The sequence below is a fragment of the Globicephala melas genome, chromosome 18 (assembly GCF_963455315.2).
Source record: "Globicephala melas chromosome 18, mGloMel1.2, whole genome shotgun sequence".
Taxonomy (NCBI): Eukaryota; Metazoa; Chordata; class Mammalia; order Artiodactyla; family Delphinidae; genus Globicephala; species Globicephala melas.
Genome location: NC_083331.1, coordinates 66,783,101 through 66,801,218, shown reverse-complemented (window position 1 = coordinate 66,801,218; position 18,118 = coordinate 66,783,101). Strand labels below are relative to the sequence as shown.

The 18,118-nt window shown below is 45.5% G+C and overlaps 1 protein-coding gene and 1 long non-coding RNA gene across 2 annotated transcripts in view; one reads left to right on the top strand and one right to left on the bottom strand.

Moving 5' to 3' along the window:
- Positions 1-12,413, bottom strand: part of FARP1 (FERM, ARH/RhoGEF and pleckstrin domain protein 1) — a 290,467-nt gene extending 278,054 nt beyond the window's left edge. The window contains exon 1 of the mRNA XM_030856865.3: positions 12,260-12,413. The gene's annotated coding sequence lies outside the window, so the exon portion shown is untranslated. The remainder of the gene's footprint in view (positions 1-12,259) is intronic.
- A 265-nt stretch (positions 12,414-12,678) lies between these two features.
- LOC132593820 (uncharacterized) lies at positions 12,679-16,077 on the top strand. Its single transcript, XR_009559708.2, has 3 exons — positions 12,679-13,144; positions 13,534-13,859; positions 15,590-16,077. It is a non-coding gene; the product is annotated as an uncharacterized lncRNA (long non-coding RNA).
- Positions 16,078-18,118: the final 2,041 nt, after the last annotated feature.

Genomic DNA, 18,118 nt, shown 5'->3' with positions numbered 1-18,118 from the left:
TCCAGGAAATGATTTAGTCCTATCTTTGGATAAGCCCATTTTACAGGTGTTTTCTTAGCATATTTCAAAATAAATAAATAAATAAACAGCCTTGCTGACACAGCACTAAACACCTATTAAAATGGCTACAATAAAAAGTGTTGACAACATCAAGTGCTGGTGAAGACCCCACTTCTGGATCTCTGCCCCGGAGAAATCACGCCCACATCAAAACCTGCGCGTGACAGTTTCTACCAGCTGTACGTTCATAGCCATTCTATTCACAACTGCCCCAAACTGGAAACAACCCTAATGTCCTTCAACAACTGAATGGCCACACAAACTGTGGTACATCCACACAATGGAATACAACTCAGCCACAGAAGGGAAAGAATGATGGTCACAACAACTTAGAAGAATCTCAGAGACATTCGTGTGAGTGAAAGAAGCCAGTCTCGAAAGGTTACGTACTCCGTGATTCCACTTATGAGACATTCTGGAAAAGAACAAACAGTGACAGAGCAAAGATCAGCGGTTAACAGGGGCTGGGGCAGGGGGCAGAGGAGGGTGACACACAGAAACAACAAACGGGAATTTTTTGAGCTGCTGAAAATGTTCCATATCTTGATTGTGGTGTTGGTCATACAAATCAGTACACGTGGTAAAACTCACAGCACAGTACACGGGGGGGAAAGAGTCACTTTTACTGTATATCATTTTTTTATTATTATTAATGCACCTATGCTTTCCTTCCAAAACATTTTCAATTCCTTTTTCCCTTAAAAAGAAATATATCTGTTAAATCACCTTCAGGGCCTAGAGCCCTGTTGATTTCCAAATCTAAAAAAAACGCTGATCAAAAGGACACCTGCATGCCAGTTACTTGGAATCTGTGATGTGTCTCTCAGGAGTCCACCATCTCTCGAGCAATGCCATTCATTATCTTCCTCGACAGGTGAGGACACATCTCCCACTTGCATGTCCCTATGAAGAGTCTTGCCCGGGAGCAAACAATCTTTTAGGAGAACATTGACACAACCTCACAGGTTCTCAGTAAACATGTGCCAGGTGAGTAAATGTTGGGGCTCATCCCTGAAGTCGCAGGAGATTAACTGTGTCTGTCCCCAGACTGTCCCAAAGGCAGTCTGACGGTCTCTGGGAAAAATCAGCCCCCCACTTTGGGCCACTCTCTGAGCACGAGGGTGACCACCCACTTAGACTCCTCTTGTTCCGGCAGCCCGTGGAGTTGGCACCCTTCAGGGTCAAAAATGTCTCAGTTTGGACCCTGAAAAATATATGGTCCCCTTGAAGACGAGGATTTTTCGGCCTGTTTTGTTCACCGACGTGAATCTCAAGAACCGTGCCCTCCGGATAAAAGGTGCTTGACAGATCTTTGTTTCAAGTGAGATAGATCACTTTTATTCTTTCTAGCTTGTGAAGAGTTATTGAGAATCTAATGAGTTGTGACCTTCTAGCTGCCTAAGATCCTATGATAAGATTTTCATTAATCCATCAAAGAAAGGCTCTTTTCTAAGAACCTAGAAGATACAATAGAAGTTTGAGACATGGCCCCTGACCTCCAGAAACTAACTCTGGGGAAAAAGGCAAAATTCATACATCGGGGAGTAAATAACTAATGATGTGAGATACTCTATGTATAAAACCAGTTATGCATCAGTCAGCTTCCCCAACGCCTCTGTGGATTATCTCAAAAGGGGGGCCAACGGAGCTGAGACACAGGCATTGCTTTGACTGGGAATTTGAAAAATGGGCGTGGCGTGGCTGTGTCACAAATGGGCATCTTCCCTCTCAACCTATGGTTGTCCTGAAACAGCCCTGTTTGCTGGGGACTGATTAGGGCTGCCACGAACTAACACCTTTGCTCACTAAGTGCTTCTGACCAACAACAGAGAAAGGGGGCACGTAAGGAGTCGTCACAAGAGAGGAGAAAGTAACCCACAGGCACACCTCCCATCCCAGCCTACCTGGTGGGCTTCTGCAGGGAACAGTTTTGCTGTAAACTCACACCGAGCAAGCTTGATCGATTTCTACCCCTTTCCTCCCATTCCAGAAGGTGTGTCTAAATACAAGCGAGAGGAAGGTTGTTTGGGGATAATGTCTAATCAGGGACAAATCACTATGACGCCCCTCACAAGGGAACATTAGGTTAGAACTGCTGCTCTCGGGGCTCAGACATCAACCTTTACGTGATGGGGACCCGCAAGCTTCAGCACAGCCCTGGATGGTGGTAGACCGGGGCCTTTCCTTCCTATCTCTGCCCTTCCTTCCCTTCTGATCCCTCTCCCAGGAAGTTTTTTCCTCTTATTTTTGCCTGTCAATCCTACCCATAAAGGCTGCTGTTCCCCACCCTCACCCCATCCCTGTACACCCTCCCCACCCACACACACACCCATCACAAGAGGGGCCCTTCATCTGGGCTAAACAGCAGTCCTTCCCTGGAGGGGTAGAGATGGGGGTTCAAACTCCAGCTAGGTGATTCTCGATCACAGCAGGAGCGGCATGAATGCTTTATCCCGGGGAATGGAACACGCGTGACGCTGTCAGCATGACTGAAGGACCGCTTGACTTTCAAGGCGGGGCCGTGGATGCTGTCCTTCCTGCAACATGCAGGACAGCGCCACCATCACCAGCAAACTGTCCCGAAGTGGCAGTGGAGAGAACCAGGAAAATGAAGCCAATCCCTAGTGTAAAAGCAGGGCATTGTGAGGGCAACCCCACAGGTGGCTGGAGCCTTTGGACCCAGGTCTCCCTTCCTGAGATGACCCACCTCTGCCCTTTCTGAGGTTGGAATTGAGAGCTACGAAATTCCCCTATTCTGCTTCCTATGACTCAAGGTGGGTGTCTGTCCCTTGCAACAAGAGACCCTCTTTTCCACAGATTTATCTACAGATCGTCACTGCAGCCAAATACTGCAAGCAGAAGAAATGACCCATAAAGGGCAACGTTAGGTTCATTATGTAGAACTACACAGGGGGATATTATATAGTCACTGAACATTTTCATTTCAAAGAAAACTCAGTATGGAAAACACTCAGACAATGTTATGGGGGGAAAGTGACTTCTAATTATACATGCATCATTCTCCCAATTTTTAAAAAATGTATGTTTGTATGTATAGAGAAAAATACTGGGAATATATCGAATATGTCAAAAGTCAAATGGAAATAAATCAAATCTTAATCTTCATAAATTTTGACCAGCAGGATTGCAAGGGATTTTTACTTTCTGTTTTATAAGTGAATACTTTTCTAATCCTGCTATAATAAAGAGACTACAAAGGGAACACTAAAATAAACAAGCTAACAAACAAAACACACTTCTTTATTGAAAGCTCAACTTAAATGCAACTTCCAACCAGAATCCAATGTCTTACTATCCTGAACACTTCCACGATTACAGTACCTTTTGCAAAGCTCTGGTCAGATACCACCTTATACTGTAATTATCTAGATAATTCCCCTATCTGGTCTGGATGCTACACTCTGAGAGCAGGGAACTGCACCCTGTTTTTGTGGCACCAATGGTAACTAGTAATTCAACAGAGCTGTTCAATAAATATCTGTTGAATTGGTAAGTCCTTACATAAAGTGAAAATAAAACAGCAGTGAATATGCAAGTTACCCTGGTCAGTTGACCATCTTGATAGTAAGAGGTGGGGGAAGGACCAGATTTCTTTTTTAAAGTCATATCAATTAAATAAAAATAGATAGGAATATTGTGGCTCTATATTCCACAAGTTGTTCACCAGGATATTTTCCATTCAATTCATTTGCTTGGATTACAGTTATTATAAAATCATTCAACTTTTCTTTACAGGCTCACAAATATCTGTGTCTAATTTTCCAACGCGGTAAATCTTTAGTTTACCCAAATTCTGACATTTCCAAGCAGTTCACTCTACTAATAACATTGGCCCCCAGTAAGATTTCATGCCAGACAACCAAAAGATCCGGCAAGATTATAAAGGAAGATATTAATCTCTGATTAATAATGGCCTCACAGGGACTTCGCTGGTGGCGCAGTGGTTAAGAATCCACCTGCCAATGCAGGGGACACAGGTTCAAGCCCTGGTCTGGGACTATCCCACATGCCGCAGAGCAACTAAGCCTGTGCACCACAACTACTGAAGCCCACGTGCTTAGAGCCCGTGCTCCACAAGAGAAGTCACCACAATGAGATGCCCGTGCACCGTAACGAAGAGTAGCCCCCGCTCGCCGCAAGTAGAGAAAGCCCGTGCGCAGCAACAAAGACCCAACGCAGCCAAAACTAAATAAATAAATTTATTTTTAAAATAAATAAATAATGGCCTCAAAAATCTCGTAAGCAATATTAAACATGCAGATAAACGCCACTCTAGGTTGACAGAAATGGTAGGCACTGCCGTCATTTTTTTCTTAAAGAAATGAAATATTCCCATCAAGTATGCCTTGTTATCCAAACTCCAAATGGTCAATGCTAAGCAGATGTCCTGCAAGGCCATCGTAAGAGGAAAAGGTGAAAATCATGCAGACTTAGTGACAAGCCTGGCACACATTATCAGATACGTAAAGTCCTTAAAAATAGTTCATCTCTCACAGTGACTTGACGTGATCACTAAGCCACTTTCCATATAATTAAGAGTAATAAACTCTTTCTCATAGATAATGTTAAATGGCAGATGAAAGATCAAATCTTCCAACCTGTCAGAACGGCTATCATCAAAAAGACAAGAAATAACAAGCGTTGGAGAGGATGTGGAGAAAAGGAACCGTCCAGCACTGTTGGTGGGAATGTAAACTGGTGCAGACGCTACGGAAAACAGCATGGAGGCTCCTCAAAAAATTAAAACTAGGGCTTCCCTGGTGGCGCAGTGGTTGAGAGTCCGCCTGCCGATGCAGGGGACACAGGTTCGTGCCCCGGTTCGGGAAGATCCCACATGCCGTGGAGCGGCTGGGCCCGTGAGCCATGGCCGCTGAGCCTGCGCGTCCGGAGCCTGTGCTCCGCAACGGGAGAGGCCACAACAGTGAGAGGCCCGTGTACAGCAAAAAAAAAAAAAAAAAATTAAAACTAGAACTATCATACAATCCAGCATTTCTACTCCTGGGTATTTAAAGAAAACAAAAACACTAATTCAAAAAGATACACACACCCCTATGTTCACTGCAGCATTATTCACAATAGCCAAGACATGGAAACAACCTAAATGTCCACTGACAGATGAATATATAAAGAAAATGTAGTATATATACACGATGGGATATTACTCAGCCATAAAAAAGAATGAAATCTTGCCATGACAACATGGATGGACCTGGAGGGGATTATGCTAAGTGAAACAGGTCAGACAGAGAAAGATAAACACTGTATTTTCACTTATATGTGGAATCTAAAAAACAAATGAATAAATACAACAAAACAGAAACAGATTCACAGATCCAGAGAGCAAACTAGTGGCTGCCAAAGGGGAGGAGGGTGGGGCGATGGGCAAAATGGGCGAAGGGGATTACGAGGCACAAACGACCTGTTATATAATAAGTAAGTCCCAGGGATGTAATGTATAGCACTGGGAATATAGTCATTAATACTGAAATAACCTTTGTATGGTGCATAATCTATAAAAATGTCAAATCACTATGTTGTACGCCTGAAACTAACATTGTAAGTCAACTCTACTTAATTTCAAAAACAAAAAAAGACAAAATATTTTTTAAAAAGAAAGATAAAGTCTTCCATTAATATATCAGTCAAGATGCTTTGGATGGCAATAACAGAATTAGAAAGTGGGTAAACTTATGGTTTAGTACACTAAGTCCAGGTCTGCTTTATTTGGTATACAAAATTAGCTATTATTTAGTGTAGGAAGCTCCAGGTGCAGGAAGATCACAGAACTCTGCTTCCACCTTTCAGCCCATCATCCTCTTGCCTTCATCCCAAGGCTAGCCACAATTTCGGCTGCTGTGGTTCCAGGCATCACGTTCAGTCCAGCCCTTGGGTCTCTCTTTCAAAGCACAGAAATATTCCCCAGATCCTTCTTCAAAGACCAACAAATGTTGGAGGCTTCTGAGAAGCATTTTGCTTAAGGACAAAGGGAGCGTGAAGAAGGCTGTGCCATTATTGGCCCGACGACACCGAATGTGTAAGAGTAAAAAGCATGGAGCTGCAGCAGCCCTCCGCGGTAACAGCTAATCAGGCCACAGCAGCCTAATTAACCACTAGGCAACAAGCCAGAGTACAGAAAGCAACAAGCTGGGATGGCAGGGTGCAAGGACAGAAAGAACCTGGGTGACGCTGTGAGCTGAGGCATCGAACCGGGAGCCCCTCCCTTCTTATTATTCCTTGAGGCAACTAATTGTTTGATGACTTGCACTGCTATTAGTCAAAGATTCTGCCACTGGAAAATAAATGCACTCTTGAAGTTTCCTTGATGTTTTAGGAAAAGAGCACCAATAACTTGCCCAACATCACATTTTAACACCTATACTCCCAACTCCTGTTACCTTTGATCCCAATCTCTAACTTCCGTATTCTAAAATGTCATGGGGTTTTCCTTATACAAACTTTTAAATTTTATTTATTTATTTTTCTTTTCCATTCTGGATTATCACGGGATATTGAATATAGCTCCCTGTGCTCTGCAGTAGGCCCTTGTTGTCTACCTGTCCTACATAAAATAGTTTGCATCTGCTAATCATCTCAAACTCCCAATCCGTCCTTTCCCCACCCTCCTCCCCCTTGGCAACCACAAGTCTGTTCTCTATTTCTTTGAGTCTGTTTCTGTTGCAGTCATTACAGAAATTTTAATCCAAGTCAAGCAACATTTATGTACCTTCTATGGGCAGGAGAAAAAAAAATCAGGAAAACATACTTTCTGACCTGACAACAATGCTTGTTATCTGGTTCAGAAAATGAGGAGAGTACATAAATAACACTATATAATTCATGCCAAAATAAGGAAACTCAGCTCCTTTTACAAGCACCTACGTATGCCATTCCAACCTCTTTTTAGAATGTTACATGTTGCTTTTACCCAGGGCTCCAGTTTTTGTATTGATTTCAAAAATATTTATTTTCCACAATCTTTCTGTGTGCTAAAAGAACAAACAATTCAATTTTGAATTTCAGAAATCTATTTGATCATAACCTGAAACACCTTGTTTCCCCAGATTTTCAAAATAAGCAGGGTTTGTTTTTTTTGTTTTTTTCATTTTCATGTCTTTTCAACTCAGTTTTAGTTAGGAAAGAATAGAACTGCTCCATCCCTATGAAGTAAATGGAGTCCGACCTCTTGAACACAGCAATATTAGTCTATGTCTTACACACAAAAATGTTATTTTTCCAAAGTTGAAAAAAATCCCCTGACCTTTAATAAGTTCAATAAGTAGACCATGTACAATGTTTCCCTAATAACTTCTGCTCTTCAAAAGATACCACTAAAAGAGGAAAAGATTAAAAAATAGACTGGTAAAAATATTCATGATACATAGATCTAACAAAGAACTTGTATATAAAATATACACAGAACTCCTATAATTGTAAAATAAGATGACACTAAGTATATGCAGTTTATTGTATGTCAATTATACTCAAAAGCTATATAAAACAATCAGACAAAAATCAATGAAAAAGAACGAAGTGTTAATGGACACGGCACAAAGGAAGATAGACAAATGGCCAAAAAGCACAGGAAAACTTATCATTTCCCTTTCAGGGAAATATAAAATTAAACCACAAGGAGATACCACTACACATCCACCAGAACGGCTACAATGAAAAAGATGGATAATTTCAAGTGTTCATGAGGATTACAGTACGTGGAACACTCATACGTCATTGGCGAGGATGTAAAATGGTACAAACACTTTGGAAAAACAGATGGCAGTTTCTCATAAACATACACTTATCATAAGACCGAGCAATAAAAAGGAAAACAGATCTCCGCACAAAGACTTGTTCACAAATGTTCATAGAAGCCTTATTCAGAACAGCCCAAACTGGAAACAGCCAGAGTGGCCAAGGGTGACCAGATCAACAAATTGTAGCACATCCAGACACTGAAATACTACAGGGCAACAGAGAGGAACACACTGATAAGATGATGGAGGAAGGGGGAGGGAGGAGGGAAAAGAAGCAGATGGAGGCGGAGAGAGGGGAATAAAAGTAAAGGAGAAATTACATCTAGACCTAGTGAAACTGCAGCACTCCAAAGGATCTTAAAAGCAGCCAGAGAGAAAAGACAGACAATTTACAAATAACAGTTAGCCTGACAGTGGACACTGCAACCACAACAATGGAACCAAAAGAGAGTTGATTAATACAGGATCAACGATCCAGAATTGCGCGCCCAGGTAGTTTATCATTCCGGAACAAATTTAAAGGCACACAAAAACTGAGGTTACCCCCAAGAGATGCTCACTAATGGAACTTCTAAAAAATATATGTCTAAGAAGGAAAGGGAAAGTTATCCCAGAAGCCAATTTTTTCAGGTAGGTTTTACTTTCTTCTTCATGCATTTATTGTCTGATTTTTTTAAATGAGCCTGTATATTTTTACAATACCCAAATTTAAAGGTTAGCTTAAATTGTTAAATTAGAACAAAACAGAAATGAAATCAAATACCAAATTTTCCAATTCCCAGAACAACAACTTGTCAGGGCTGATATCAAATTTCCCTTAAAAACCTTAAAGAGTAACTTGAAAGGACATAAAAATTAGGTTTACTTATTCACTCAACAAGCATTTAGAAAGGGTTTGCTATGTGCCAGGCACTAGACTAGATCCTGAATTAATATGATGAGAACAAAAAATGAAAGTCATATAATACTAGATTTATGAGTCTTCTAAGATACCTTTATGAAAAGGCCAAAGTCTACACGTAAAGTGGAGTTACTCTTTGGTGAGGAATATTACATAATAGAGAGTTAAAGGTAATCCAGTTTGGCCTGAGGCCCTTCTGTTTGAAAATGTATGCACAAATATGACCATTTTACACATGAAATTAATTCAGTGTAAATGATGAATTCCCATATTAAACTGCCCATCTTGCCGTCTGATTTCCATCTCACATTAAATAAGAAAACTGCCTGAGTTCATAGGCAGCACTGAGCATGGGAAGGCACATTGTACCTGATGGTCCCTGGTTTATTTCACAAGTATCAAAGGCTTAGAGCACCCACATTTAATACGTACCAACTGTCCACTTCTGCTCAAAGTATCCACTTGGCAAAACATTTTTAACTGACTTAAACCAGGAGGAGGGCAGCCTATAAAAAGCCAGTTTCTCCACTTCAATATAAACAGTTTCTGGGGGCTTCTTGATTAAAAACAAAGGCAGCATTTGGCATAAAAGGACTGGTGAAATCAGTATTTCAAATAATTTTGAATGGAAACCGTTGGGCTCTGCTCTTCTCAGACATGTGGAAGTGCTTAAGGCAGTAACCTGGCGGAAACAGAGGGTGAGGGGCCTATGATGAAGTGAGGCCACAGCAGAAACTCTAACCACTAAAAAGCAAGGAAAAATTTTTTTTAAAAGTTGATCCACCGCTTCCCATTCAATAGTCAGGCTTGGAGAGCCCTCCTTTCAATCAAAAGTACCAAATAATACGAGAGGTGCAGCGCCAGGAACCTTTAAAAGCCCACCCTCTCCCCTCCCAGGCAATGGTAAGCAACACTTGGAATACCTGTGCACCCAAAGTAGAAAGGACTTGAGCGACTGTATTTGGGGATTATAAGAGCCCTTCTCTTGTCTGTAGCATCTTCAGTTCAAGGGGAAAGTGCATTTCACTAGGCAGGTCTCTGAAATAAGCAAGGCCAGTTACTAAAGCTTTTGCTGTCAAAGCTCTAGCCAAGTACCTACAAATCCATACAACTTTCCTCATCCTCTAGGAAAGCCATAATGCCGTCTTTCCTAAACTGTTCAGTATGCAAAAACTGGGCTCCTGTGTCTTCTCCAGCATTCTCTAACCTCCTCAAGGATGGAAAAAGGTTTTCTTTTCTGATGTCTATCACAGGCACCCTCCTTATAAATACATATCATTTTCCAAATGAATTAAACTCTTCTATGAATATTAGAGCTCCATGAATATTAGAGGATGAATCCCACTTTAAAAAAAACCTAACCCTTTCAATACTATATTCAATTCTTATCTTCTTAAAACCATTTCCTTGGACAGTTTCTTAAGTAAAAAGCAAAACAAAAATATTCACCCAGGTTCCTCATGGTCTTAAGATAATTATGGCATAACTGCAACATACCAGAAGAAAATTATCTAGGATAGATTTTTAAATCTCCTTTTGGTAAATTTGGCCCGCAGAGCACCATTAGTATTCTATTAAGACCTAAGGAATTCAATCCCTGTATAAAATTCCAGAAGAAGACTAACTATGTGAAAAGGGACATTATAAACCTACCTTCAGGATTCCCACAGGGGAAGAACACCTTAAATGAAAAACCACACCCCAACTCACAGGGGGCATGCTACCGAATCTGTGACCCTATGGAGCACAGCTATATCATCACCGAGTATTTCAAGTTTCTCGTCCACAAAGAAGAAAGAAGAGATTCTGGGAAGCCCTGGGCTAGCAGCTCACTATTTCCACCAACACCTCGCCCAGTAAGCCAGCCACTGGCCAATAATGTGTCTCTTCATTTTTCCCAGAAGCAGCTCTATTAGCCAGACATTCTAAAAACACAAACGTTTCATTGTGCTTGGAGTAACTCCAATATTGGTGCCTTGCTGCAGAACGATGCTGCAGGAATATAAAGTGAGCCATGTGGACGCTGAACCCACACGAAGAGCATCAGAAACTGTCAAACCCAGAAGACCAACCAACCCCCAGGAAAGGCTGAAGGTAAACCCGGGCCGGAAGGCTGTGGAATGTGGGAAGAAACCAAACGCAGGAGACTTCAGAAGGGCCTGCCTGATGGCAACAATGAGGACAATTTTTAAGGCAAATGTCCCAAAGCTCCCAGGGCCAAAAAGGCCTTTTTTCCTCCTTTCTGTCCTGTTTAGACTGAATAAGAAAAGCAAGACAATGCTGGAAGATGTTCTGGAATGGGCTTGGCCAAGTCACCACAAGCAAAGCGCAGTGAACCTAACCCACTGCTAGGCTGGGGTTTGGCTCTGCTGAAGACCCTGCCTGCTGGGTGGGGGAGATGGGGGTCCCCAAAAACCATGGCTAAGGGGGAACCGTGAAACAGGGGAGGGCGGGGCTGAGCAAGTCAAACCTGGGAAACTAACAAGAAAGACGTCAACAACAATAATAAAATGAAACAGCCAGAGGCCACCATGGTACTCCAGAAGAATCGGAGACAGGCTGAGCCGGCTAAACTATTCCAGATGAAAGGCAATCTCTCCACATCTCAAGGGGCTGATCTGATACCAGGGTCCTCGTTTCTTTGTGCGCCTCACCTCCCTCGTTTCTGGGGGATCCTGCACAGACTCCAGCTGGGCTCCAACTGCCATAAACGACATCCAGACTGATTACGGGGAACTCATTTTTTCCCCCTCAAACAAAACACACACACACACACACACACACAGACGCACACACTCTCAAAGGTCTAACAGGATCACACAGCTAAAGTTTCCGGAACTTAAATCGTAAAACCACAATCAGAAGTTGTTGTTTGGAAATGCTCACCACAAAAATCTCTGTCCTTTGCTTAAAAAAAAAAAAAAAGGAAGAAAAAAAAAAACTTTGCTCTTCATAAAGGTTGGCGGCAAAGAGAGACAAAATCTAACTTAGGCAGAGGGCGTGTTCCTCTTTGTCACCCACCGGGGTCCTCGCGCCAGCGTGGGCGAGCGGAGGGGCACCCGGCAGCGCGGTGGCAGCGGCGCCAAAGGCCACCTCCCCGGTCCGCGGTCGGTCGCAGGGGCCGAGATTGCAGCCGGAGGTCCGGAAGCCGCGTCCGGCGCTGTCAGCGCGCCGGGTGGGATGGGAGGAAGAGGGGGAAGGGCGCCGCGGGGCGGGGGAGGCGAGAGGGGACGCGCGCGGAGCCCGCAGCCCGAGTCCCCGGAGGTAAGAGGAGGGTGCAAGGGGCGGCGCGCAGCCCGGAGGCCCCCGAGCTCCGGCTATTGTTGCCGGGCTGCCCCGGGCCCGGAGGGCGACTCTCCCGCCTCAGTAGGGGAAGCCCGATCCCACCCGCCGCGCCCTCCTCCGCGCAGGACCCGCGGGCCACGCAGCTACCTCCACCCGCTCCCCGGTCGGTCGGCTCCGGGCGCCCGACTCGCACAAGTTGCCGCCAGTCCGCCGGGATCATTGTTCGCCGCGCGCCTCCTACCTCCACGGCGCAGGCGGCTCCGGCTCCCACTCCCGGCCTCCGGGCTCCGCAGCTCCGAGCTCCCGGCGGCCGAGGGCGCGGTGGCTCCGGCTGCGCGTGCGGCGGGGACGCTCGGCTATTAATACCCGCGGGCGGCGGGGGCGGCGGGGGCGGCGGCGGCGGCGCGGACACGCGAGCGGGGCTGGCGGTGGCCGGCCGAGGTCCGAGCCATCAAAGGTGTCGCGGGGCGGAGGGGAGGGCGGAGCAGGCGGGGTGGGTGGGGAGCGGGCTCCGGGTCGCCATGGCCGCCTCGACGCCGGGCCGAGCGCCACTCGCGCGGGGAGGAGCGGCGCAAAGCGGGCGGCGGCCGCGTCCCCGCCCCGCGCGCCAGCCGAGCGCCCGCAGCCCTGCGCCCGCGCCGGCCCCGCCGCCTCCAGACAGGCGAGCGGGAAGTGAAGGAAGGCGAGCCCCTCCCCGGGCCTGGGCCGGCCCCTCAGCGGGGGGAGCCCTAGCGCCGCGCAGCCCGAGCCGCGGGGACAGCAAGAGAGCCACAGCCCCCTCCAGCGTCCGCGCCCGCGACCTGCGCGCCGGCGCGCCCCGCCCCGCTCCGCCCCGCCCCGGGGGCAGGTGCGCCGAGAGGCCGCCCGCCCGAGCGCCCCTACCCGGCCGGGCGAGCCCACCTCCGATCCGCGCTTTACTTGGTCCTACGGCTGCAGCCGGTCTCTCCGCTCGGCGCCGCAGGGCCGAGTGCAGGAAGCTCCGCGGAGTGCGCTGCGCCACCAGGGACGCGCCAGTCCAGCCTCTGTGGTTGAAAGCGAGCTAAGGCAGCGGGAGACGAGCGCACGGGCAACACCAGGAGCAGCTGGCGGAGGATCGGTGGCGCGGACTCTGCAGGCCGCTGTTGAGGTTGTGCAAGGGGGAGCCCCGCCCGGGTGCCCACCTACGACTTTACGTTGTCGCGCGGACAGCAGCGCTTCGCAGGGACCCACGAGCACCACCCCTTCCCCGGGGCCACACTCCCCTCCCCCCGCCGCGGCCCCGCGTCCTCCACCCACCGCGAATCCCCCGACAATCCCCACCCCTACTCGCCCCCTCCGAGGACCGGAGCAATGCCCCGCGGGGGAAAGGAGTGAAACAGGTTAGCAGGTTTGCAGATTCCTGTTCAGAGATCCCGGAACTCGGAGGAGGGAGCAAGGTTCAGGACCCAGCAGGCAGGCACCTAAGGGGGGAGAGTCCCTGTCGCCCCTCTCCAGCTGGGAGCTGCCGCTTTACCACCTCCATCCCCCTTTCCTCAGCCCCTGCTCTTGCCCTTTCTCCTCCTCGCTGTGGATGGGCCCGCTGCACGTGGAGGGAAAAGGACGCGCGGCAGGAGATTAGAAACGAAAGCGACCCTCTGCTAGATGCCGAGGCTACTGGGCACCCGCCCCTGACGGCCGCTGACCCCAGAACCCTGGTCGTTTTGCGCCTTAGAGAAGTTTTCGATCTCCAGCCTGGAGGCAGGTTTCTTGGGAGAGGCCACGACTGAACTCAAAGAGGAGCAGGACAGGGGCCCCCGTGGGACAGTGGGTCCACACGAGAACACGGTGCCTGAGAAGGACGGGGGCACCTGTGCGTAGCTAGTGTGAGTAGTTTCTGGAGCAAAGAGACATATTTTGAGTTTGAGGTGCTGAACTGTATTTTATTTTTTTTAACGCCTGTATATTTGGAGAAGGTAGAAGTAAAAAGGGTCATCTGGGCCTCAAACCTGAAAAGAACAGCAGATGGGAAGTTTGTCATTGAAGAGAAGCAATAGTGGGCTGGAGGCGTGGCTCTGGACAAACCATAGATCAGAGGTTTCGGTGATTCTCTGAGTGTGCTTCTCGGGCCTGTAGCGGTAGCAGCACCCGGAAACTTTAAGAAATATAAATTCTTGGGCCCCTCCCCAGACCTACCTTATCGGGTTCTCCCACCTCAGTGGGCATCAGAATTGCCTGGCCGGCTGATTCAAAGACCTACTGAATCAGAAACTCCAGGAAAGGAAGTCTGGAGTGGGCTTGAGAATGTGGCTTTCGAACAGGTTCCCGGGGGGCTCTGGGCCCACACTTTGAGAACCACCAAATTAGAGTACTGGGTCTCAGAATCACAGAATCACATCAGACTTGAAAAAAAACCCGCAACGCCCAGGCTTCACCCCAGCCAAATATATCAGGATCTCTGGGGTGGGAACCCAGGCATCGGTATTGTTAAAGTTCTGGAGGTGATTCCAGTGTGTGGCCAGGTCTGTGGCAGACCTGGGATTCTGGTAAATGCAGATCTGGTTTAGTGAGCTTGAAGCACGATATTTCTAACAAGCCCTCCAATGCTATTTTTTCTTTTTTCTTTTTTTTGCTAGTCCGGGCACTTCACCCAGTAGCAAGCAAGGTGCTATTCCATACCTTACAGCTAAAACCGAAAAGCTTGTAGAAATCACAAAAACTTAGAAAAGTGACATTTACCCAGTCACTCTCTTTGGAAGACGTTTTCCACATGCTACAGTGTTTATTTCATCTTTTTTTTTTTTTCATCATCTTCTTTCCATGTCTGGAATAAAGTTTGTGTCATTTCGCTCTTAGCATGTGTATGATCATAATATTGAATACATAACATCTGATGCTGGTTGTTTTTTTTGATTTTGTTTTTGTGGGAAGGTGACTTTTAAAGGACACAGTCTGAGGCTTTACAGGCAGAGGGTAGTAGCCAGTGGGGAAGAAGGAAAAGAAAGAGGAGAGCAGGTTTGGGGGCTCCCGCTGGGAGAGCCAATTCCCCCAGTTCCTTCCAGCTCTCACAAACAAACATTCTGGGTTTCGTACTTAATCTCATTGAAAGCACTTTTTAAATTCCTTTACCTAGAAAGCCAGGGCTACCTGGCCTGGAAAATCTGCCATCTGGAAAATCAACCCCTGAAAAACTGAAGTGTTTCCTTGTCATTTTGTGTCATTCATGCCTCGTTTTCAGATTTCTGATTATAAAAATGTATAATTACCTAGGTCCCCTTTATAACCCATGCCATCAGGTTACTTAGAAATCTTCCTGAATTAAGTAGTTGTCCTGTTCTTAACTTTCCCTTTTATTGATTTTATCTATTTTTTATTACAATAAATGTGTGTACATGATAAATGAAGAAATAATTAAACCGTGTAGAAGGGTATTAGGTAAAGCGTAAAGCACATAAGGGACCCTTCCCCACATCCCCAGTTTCACTTCCCAGAAATCATTTTCCCATCAGTTTTTAGTCTTTCAGAAACTTTCTAAGCTTAAACAAGTGCATGTGTGTAAATCTTTTATACTAAAGTGATGACGTGTCACAGTGAAATGAAACTTCTTATTCCACAGTTACCACCCCCTCCCCCCAAACACACCACCACCACCACGTTTCCGGGTTGGAGAAGTCTCTCTGTTTGGCGCAGTGCTGATCTCTGGACATGAGACTATGAGCTGTCAGTTAGATGAGGACCACTACAAGCAAGAGGCTGCACAGTGATGCAGCTGCCGGTCCCAGATCTTTCACCATCTCAGACCAGGAACCAGGAAGTGAGTAAAGAAGTGTTTTGGAGAGGGTTCTCCAGCCCTATCCCGTTCCTCAGCGATGCTGGCCACCCCCTGCCTTTTCAGTCCTGCCAGCTAAGGACACCATGAAGCAAAGAAGAGCCACCTCTGTTGTGCCCTTTCCAAATTCCTGATCCACAAAATCCATGATAAAATTATTTTATGCTGTTAAAGTTTGCATGGCTTTCTATGAAGCGAAAGATAACCAGGATACCCACTAACCAACTGTGCTTGAGAACGCTTACTTCTTACACTTTTGTTTTTTAAATAAATAAATTTATTTATTTGGGCTGCGTTGGGTCTTCGTTGCTGTGCGCGGGCTTTTCTCTAGTTGCAGTGAGCAGGGGCTACTCTTCGTTGTGGTGCGTGGGCTTCTCGTTGCGGTGGCTTCTCTTGTTACGGAGCACGGGCTCTAGGCGCGCAGGCTTCAGTAGTTGTGGCACGTAGGTTCAGTAGTTGTGGCTTGCGGGCTCAGTAGTTGTGGCTCGTGGGCTCTAGAGCACAGGCTCAGTAGTTCCGTGGCATGTGGGATCTTCCCGGACCAGGGCTTGAACCCATGTCCCCTGCAGTGGCAGGCGGATTCTTAACCACTGCGCCACCAGGGAAGTCCTACTTACACTTTAAGCCCTCACTGGGTATTGGCAAACTTTTAAAATTTGTCAGTTTTATAGGTAAAATGGAAACTTTCTTTAAAATTATCCATTGATATTTCTTTATCCATCAACTTTTATATCCTTTGCTCATTTTGCCCTTGGGGTGTTTGTCTTTTTTGTTGATTCTTAATATCTTTATACTGATAGTTAAGGAAATTAGCCCTGTGCTATCATATAGTGAATATTTTTTCTGGTTTGACTTTGTTTATGGTGCTTTTTTTGCAACAAGAGGTTCTTAACTTTTGTACTGTCAGATTTTTCTGTTTGCTTTTCTGTTTTCACAGTTTTGCATCATGCTTGAAAAGTTTTCCCCACTCAAGGCTTTTTAAAAATCACTATATTTTCACACTTTAACAGTTTTATTTTTATATTATAAAATCAATCTATACAGTATTTATTTGGGCATAAGAAATGAGACACAGATCCAACTTTTCTTTTTTCCAAGTGGATAAACAGACACCATTTAAATAATCCATCTCTTCTACACTTGTTTGAAATGCCGATTTCGTCATATAGTAGAGTCCATATTCTTTTCCACTGATCTGCCTATTCTTGTCCCAGTAACAAAATGTTCATAATATATGTTACCCTCTGATAGAACTTATGCTCTATAATTTCAGCGTTTTCCTGGCTAGCCTTAGTATTTGTTTTTCCAGATGAACTTTAGCATCATTTTGTCAAGTTCTAAAAATAATCATACTGCACTTTGATTAGAATTGCTTTGAAATTTTAACCCTCAACTATAACTCCTTCTAAAGTTTCTTCTTTTCTATGTACAATAATAATAATAGCTAAAACATATAGTTGTTGGAACTTAGTGAATATTAACTCATTTAACTGACACATCAACCCTGTAAAGTAGGATGTATATTATTATGTCCATCTTACAGCTGAGGCTAAGTAACTTAGCCAAGTTCACGTAGCTAGTAAATGGCAGAGAAGGTGATTCACACTCAGGCAGGCAGACTCCAGAGGCAATGCTCTGAGTGGTTTTGCTGTGTTTTGCCTCTATATTCATAAACCTAAGACAGCTGGAGAAAAGTATTAAACACATAGAATAGAGAAAAAGTAAGGACTTTTGGTCATATTTTTTCCACTTCACTTTCAAAAGGAGACATTTAGGAGGAAACCAGAGGAAGGTCACGGATTGGAATCATTTTGAATCTAGCCTGTGTTCTCACCTTTTGATTCTCAGAGAAGGAAATGATACCTAAGGGGAGGGTGTATCATTGTTGATGGTTACGTGAAGCATTTTTCATCGTTCAGAAATGCATTGAGAGTTGAAGTTAGGAATGAGCAGGAAAGTGTGTGTGTGTGTGTGTGTGTGTGTGTGTGTGTGTGTGTGTGTGTGTGTGTGTGTGTGTGTGTGTCCATGGTCAAGATAGCAAATCTCTTCGGGCTGTAGGTATGTGCGATAGCCCATACAAAATCACTCTGATGCTTAGAAATAGGCAGTAGGAATTCCATATGTACTTGCATAATTACCCCCTTCTTTAAATTGGACCACCACACATTTTAAGGCAAAAATAAAGAAAAATGTTCTTCCCCACCCCACTCTCCTCCCCAAGAATCGCTGCTAAAATCCGTAAGTCTAATGCACACTGAAGGATCATCAAAGGATAAATTTTAAAAGAAATCACCTAGTTGCTCCTACCTGGGTGGG